The sequence below is a fragment of the Cebus imitator genome, unplaced genomic scaffold, assembly GCF_001604975.1.
Source record: "Cebus imitator isolate Cc_AM_T3 unplaced genomic scaffold, Cebus_imitator-1.0 Scaffold206, whole genome shotgun sequence".
In the NCBI taxonomy this organism is placed as follows: domain Eukaryota; kingdom Metazoa; phylum Chordata; class Mammalia; order Primates; family Cebidae; genus Cebus; species Cebus imitator.
This window is the reverse complement of record NW_016107521.1, coordinates 1,403,923-1,410,959: the sequence shown is the minus strand read 5'-3', so window position 1 is coordinate 1,410,959 and position 7,037 is coordinate 1,403,923. Positions and strand designations below refer to the sequence as shown.

The 7,037-nt window shown below is 41.0% G+C and overlaps 1 protein-coding gene and 1 pseudogene across 4 annotated transcripts in view; both read right to left on the bottom strand.

Moving 5' to 3' along the window:
* The window catches only part of SCAI (suppressor of cancer cell invasion), a 96,961-nt gene that overhangs the window by 12,381 nt on the left and 77,543 nt on the right, over window positions 1–7,037 (bottom strand). The window lies entirely within an intron of this gene.
* On the bottom strand, window positions 3,802–4,994 carry LOC108317689 (annotated as a pseudogene). Its single transcript, XR_001830858.2, has one exon. The product of XR_001830858.2 is annotated as a frataxin, mitochondrial-like (transcript).

The following is a 7,037-nucleotide window of genomic DNA, read 5'->3' as shown; positions in this document are numbered from 1 at the left end:
CTCCAGCAGGAATTTATTGTTTCAGGCTTGATGGCTTTCAAGGCTTTTTCTATAATAACGATGGCATTTCCAATGGTGGAATCCTTTCAAGCTTTCATGATTTCTCTCCATTGAGGGTTCTCTCCCATAGTTTTGGTAACACTTTCCATAGAGTACTCTGTGCAATGAACCTTAAAAGTCTTTATGACCCCCTGATCTAGAGGCTGACATTGTGTTTGGGGCCACTTTGACACCTTCAGTATTGAATTAATGGGGTTCTAGATAGCCAGCCAGAGGCATTGTCAAGAATGAAAACAACTTTAAAAGGTAGTCCCTTACTGGCAAGATACTTCCTGATTTCAGGGACACAGCATCAACAAAACCCATCTGGAAAAAAGTTCCTGTTGTCCAGACCTTTTTTTTTCGAGACAGAGTTTCACTCTGTTGCCAGGCCAGAGTGCAGTGGTGCAATCTTGGCTTACTGCAACCTCCGATTCCTGGGTTCAAGTAATTCTCCTGCCTCAGCCTCCCAAGTAGTTGGGACTACAGGTGCATGCCACCACGCCCAGCTAATTTTTAGTAGAGACAGGATTTCACCACGTTGGCTAGGATGGTCTCATCTCTTGACCTCATGATCTGTCTGCCTTGGTCTCCCAAAGTGCTGGAATTACAGGCTTGAGCCACCACGCTCGACCATATTGAGACCTTCTTGTTGTACTGGCAGCTGGCGTTTATCTTTTCTCTCAAGGTGCATTAGCAGCTTTATAGATAAGGACTGTCTTGATCATAAACCCAAGTGCATATGCACAAAATAACAGAGTTGTCTATCCCTTCCTGCTTTACATCCTGGTGTTCACTTCTCTTCCTTACTAATAAACCTCCTTTGTGGCAGTTTTTTCCTGAAAAGTGTACTATCTTCTGCATTAAAAACTTGTTCAGACAGGTATCCTTTCTCTTCAATGGCACCTGGGAACGTCTGCTGCCTCTTGGTTGGCAGAAGCTGCTTCTCATGTTATCTTAACATTTTTAAAGCCAAAGTGCTTCCGAAAATTATCAAACCACTTTTTGCCAGAATTTAATTCTCCAGCTTTGGATCCTTCACTTTCCTTTTGCTTCAAATTATTATATAATGAGTTAGCTTTTTCTCAAATCATAATATATATCTTTTTTTTAATTTTAGATGGAGTCTTGCTCTGTCACCCAGACTGGAGTGCAGTGGCATGATCTCAGCTCACTGCAACCTCCACCTCCTGAGTTCAAGAATTGCTCCTGTCTTAGCCTTCCAAGTATCTGGGACTACAAAGACACACCACCATGCCCAACTATTTTTTGTATTTTTAGTAGAGACAAGCTTCCACCATATTGGTCAGGCTGGTCTTGAACTCCTGTGATCTCAGGTGACCTCAGGTGGTCCACCCACCTCAGCCTCCTGAAGTGCTGGGATTACAGGCATGACTCACCACGCCTGGCCTATAAGTACGTCTTATAGTAACCTTGCACCCACATAAACGCTACATTTTCGTTATGAGATAAAAAGATATTTCACAAAAAGTGCAAGGTTTTCATGCCTGCTGGGATGGTTTCACAAATTTACGTTTCTTTTTTTACAATATTCCTTACTGGATGAATTTATCTTGAAATGGCAGGCAACCACAATGGCAAACCTTGATCTATGGTACATATCCAGCAATTCAACTTTTTCCAGTAATGTCATGACTTTTCTTTGCTTCTTGGGAGCACTTGATGCATCACTTCGTATGGGTCTCATGGTATTATGCAATATTTATAGTACTGCACTAAACACAATTAAAAATATGCAAGAACCGCGAGAGATCACTTTTTATTACAATACACAATTTACTGGAGAGACAAACTGCTCATGGAGATGATATGCATTTTAAGCAGTACTTGTAATACTTGAGCTCACTGACAGAGCAACAGGATGTGGCTACAAAATTATTACAGTAGTACATTAGGCACTACAGTAATTTTATGTAGTTATGATTTAATATTGCATCATTACTTTTGTTTACATTTCTCTGGAATGTGAATGGTACCACATATGGTCTGTAAGTGTGTGCATAAATTATAATCATTAATAATAGATCTGTATATATTTTATAGTAGTAAATAATAAAATAGGTTACTGTCTCCATATATTTTATGTATTCATGACATATGTTTTTCTTAATTTTTTGAATATTTCTTTTTTTTGGTAATATTTTATTTATTTTCTCATGTACTGGCCTACTGCACTTAAACATTTCCATCAGACTCAAAAAATAATTTGACTTCAGAAGAAAGAAAATATTTTACTTATTTAGTTTTTGTTTATATATACTGTTTTATTATTAAGACTTTTGTGTGTGTGTGTGTGTGTGTTTTGGGTTTTTTTGTTTTGTTTTGTTTTGTTTTTGAGACAGAGTCTTGCTCTGTCACCAGGCGCCAGGCTGGAGTGCAGTGGCACAATCTCGGCTCACTGCAACCTCTGCCTCCTTGGTTCAAGCAATTCTCCTACCTCAGCCTCCCAATTAACTGGGACTACAGGTGTGCGCCACCACGCCCAGCTAATTTTTGTATTTTTTAGTAGAGATGGGGTTTCGCCATTCCAGCCAGGATGGTTTCGATCTCTTGACCTCCTGATCCACTCGCCTCAGCCTCCCAACATGCTGGGATTACAGGCTTGAGCCACCGCGCCCGGCCTTTTTTTTGGGTGTTTTTTTAAGAGCTAGGATCTTGCTATGTTTTCCAGGCTGATCTCCAATTCCTGGCTTCAAGCAATCCTCCTGTCTCAGCCTCCTGAATAGCTAGGACTGTAGGTATACGCCACTGCTCCCAGCTTGAGTTTTTGTTTTTGTTTTTTACTATAATGGAATGTGTTTTTATTCACCCATTGGAAAAGCCTTTGCTACAAATTAATACAAACTTGTCACTAATAAATCCTTCTTTAAGTAAGAATATAGGATCACATGAGCATAACTTTGTATGAGTTTTCATGTCCTGGGGCCTTGTTGCTTCATATAAAAAGTGCAGGTCAGTAAAAATTAAAATGCAGTAATATGGTATAATGTGCTTAACCCAATAAGGGTACAATAAAGGATGACTATTATTTTTACATGAATTCAACTGAAATCCGGATAGGGCAACACCAATAACAATGTTTCCCATATAGCTTTAACACTGTTCTTTGTCATCCCCTCATCTACCCAATGAGAATTAAAGGTAGCCTTTTAGGCTGCTTGGCAGGACCACTGAATGCTATGAATCAACCATACTCTATCCTCCCAATTAACAGTGGGGAAAGCAGAGGTCCAGGGAGTTTAGAAAACTTGTCCACAAAGAAACAACTACTTTGTGACTGAACTATGTCTAGGACCAGGGCTCTTTTTATCAACATGAGCATGAGCATCTCTTTATACATGCCTTCACATTTACAAAGCACCTCCTCAGCTCCATGATTTTATTATGCTACAGCACTCAGCTCATGAAAATGGCTTTTTTTGCTCCTTTCCTGTCTTTGGAAGATTTTTTGCATTCTTGTAGCAGCTGATTCCGTACTAACCCTTAAATTGAAAAAATATGTATACAAACGTGTGTGTGTGCACATGCACATGCAAATGATTATGTAGAAGAAACAGCACTAGGTCTCCCTGGACAACCCAGTGCAGGCCACACCCTGGCAGTCACAAAGCACAAATAAGAAATGGTCTTCCCATGTGAGTTGCTTTCGACACTTCAATACTAAAGAGCTCAGAAGTGCTCACACTTTGAAAGAAGCCCAGGAACATTTGTAGGCTTCCCTTTAACGTGTCTCATTTTGAGACAGAACAGTGAGCAGGTTGACGAGCTGCTCATCATGTACTTCTTGTAGTAAATCCTTCAAAGAATGAAGAGTGAAAACAATTCATTTCTCCTGGAATTTTTTCTTCTTATCATTTTGCTTTTTTAAAGGTTGTTATATTTAGGTATAGGCATAAGATATTATAAAATATAAGGGATATCATGTGAGGGAGGAAATCAGTGAATCCAAAAAAATCTCCCATAGAAATTAAAAATCAGAACGTGGCGGCAAGGTAGGAGGCAACATACTCTTTCCACAGAGCTATTACACATAGCCGAACTGTCCTCAAAAGCAGGAATGGAAAAAAAAAAAAAAAAACAGACCTCAGCTGCATAATGAAGCTGGGGTCTTTGTATGACAGCTTTTAATGTCCTTAAAACTGGGCTGGGCAACATGAGTCTTTCCTGGAATAGGCCAAGGAAGACAAGTCCAGTTTGATTTTTAAGGCTTTAGTGAGCTGTACAGCCAGCAGCTCATGGAGGGACGTGCCATCACCATAGTGGGAGTACACCCAGTTTTTCCCAGTCCAGTCATAACACTTGGGTCCACAGGATGGAAAAGATAACCAGATTTGCTTGTTTAGTGTCTGCTTATTGATCACGTAGGTTCCTGGATCTCTACCCAGTTTAGCAGTTAAGATGCCACTCCCAAAGAAAACATCATAGTCCTTAAAAAACATGTATGGCTTGTCCGCAAGGTCTTCAGAAAACTCTGTTAAGGAGTCTAGCATTTCCTCTGCTAGTCTTTCATGGCTGGTCTCATCTAGAGAGCCTGAGTGGCCCAAAGTTCCCGATTTCCTCAAACTCCTCAAATAAACACTCTGCTTTTGACATTCCAAATCTGGTTGAGGCCACGGAGGTTCAAACTGGTGAGGTGGGGTGCACAGGCCACGGCGATTCCGGTGCACAGGCCCCGGTGGCCACCGAGTGGGGCCAACTCTGCTGGCCGTGGGGCCCGGATGAGCAATGTTTTCAACATTTCTAGGCTATGCAGCTCATTTGTTTTTCAAATTATTGCAAATCTCTAAAATTTTTCCAATATATTTATTTTTTAAAAATTGTGTCTAAGTGGACCTGCCCAGTTGGCCCATGCAATGGCACAATCAGAGCTCACTGCAGTCTCAAACTCCTGGGCTCAAGCAATTCTTCCACCTTAGCCTCCTGAAGGGAGACTACAGGCACATACCATTACACCCGGCTAATTTAAAAAATTTCTTTATAGAAACGAGTTCTCACTATGTTGCCCAGGCTGGTCTCAAATTCCTAGCCTGAGGTGACCTTCCTGTCTTGGCATCCCAAAGTGCTGAGATTATAGGTGTGAGCCACTGCGCCTGGCCCATTGCATAGTTCTTTTACATTTTAAAATTATCATGATAAAATAGAAAAAAAAATACTTTGAAATCAAAAGCTGCAAAATATTTTTTAAATGTTCAGTCATATTTGAAAAAAATGTTACTTACAGAAGTGAAAAATATAATGGCTAAAATATTTAAAACCTCAAAGAAGTATTGTATAGGTACATGCATACACAAAAAAGCAACAGCTAGCAAAGTGGATTATCAAGTCAAGCAAAAGACTTGAACACATTCTTTACAAAAAAAAAAAAGGAGAACACATGTGAGAAGTTGCTCAACCTCAACAGTAATCCTGGAAATAAAAATTAAAACCACAATTACCTACCACTTTACACTCACCAGAGTCACAAAAACTATAAAGTATGACTGCAGCAAGTGTTGGAAAGGAGAGATTACAGAAATAACAACACTTACATCCTGCTAGGATGAGTATATACTGATTCACCGCTTTGGAAAACAGTCTGGCATTATCTAGTAAAGTTAAATATGCTTATATCCGCTGATCTTGCAATTCTACTATTAGGTATATTATTCAGAGAAAATCTTATATATGTGTACCAGGAAACTTATACAAGAATTTCACAGTGGTATCACTTTTATTTTGAGTCAGGGTATCACTCTTGTTGCCCAGGCTGGAATGCAATGGCACGATCTCGGCTTACCTCAGCCTGTGCCTCCCAGGTTCAAGCAATTCTCCTGCCTCAGCCTCCCAAGTAGCTGGGACTACAGGCATGTGCGGCCACACCCAGCTAATTTTGTATTTTTAGTAGAGACACAGTTTCACCATGTTGGTCAGGCTGGTCTCGAACTCCCAACCTCAGGTGATCTGCCCACTTTGGCCTCTCAAAGTGCTGGGATTACAGGCATAAGCCACCCTGCCTGGCCCCATTTTTTTTCTTTTTTTCTGAGACTGAGTCTTGCTCTGTCACCCAGGCTGGAGTGCAGTGGCACAATCTCGGCTAACTGCAACCTCTGCCTCCTGGGCTCAAGCAATTCTCCTGCCTCAGGCTTCTGAGTAGCTGGGATTACAGATGCGTGCCACCACTCCTGGCTAATTTTTGTATTTTTATTAGAGACCGGATTTCATCATGTTGGCCAGGCTGGTCTTGAACTCCTGTCCTTGTGATCTGCCTGCCTCAGCCTCGCAAAGTGCTGGGATTACAGGTGTGAGCCACCGCACATGGCCAGCATCATTTATATAATAATAAAACCTTGAAAACAACCCAAATGTCCATTATCAGCATAATGAAGAAGTAATTTGCAATATATAGTCAAATAATACTTAGTGTTGTATGGTCAAACAAAATGAATGAATGAAAGTTATAGACATTAACATGACTCCGTCTCAAAATAAACCAACCAATCAATCAATCAATAAAATTCAGTAAGTGAGTTTCATTCAAGAGGAAGATAGGATCAGAGAGGTATCGAAAATGTTCTACTTTTTTTTTTTTGAGATGGAATTTTGCTCTGGTCACCCAGGCTGGAGTGCAATGGCGTGATCTTGGCTCACTCAACCTCTGCCTCCTGGGTTCAAGCAATTCTCCTGCCTCAGCCTCCAGAATAGCTGGGATTACAGGTACCTGCCACCATACCTGGCTAATTTTATTTTTAGTAGAGAAGGGGTTTTAGTATGTTGGCAGGCTGGTCTCGAACTCATGACCTCAAGCCATCCACCAGCCTTGGCCTCCCAAAGTGCTGGGATTATAGGCAGAAGCCACCACACCCGGCCAGAAAATGTTCTACTTTTTTTTTTTTGAGGCAGAGTTTCACTCATGTTACCCAGGCTGGAGTGCAATGGCGTGATCTTGGCTCACTGCAACCTCCGCCTCCTGGGTTCAGGCAATTCTCCTGCCTCAGCCT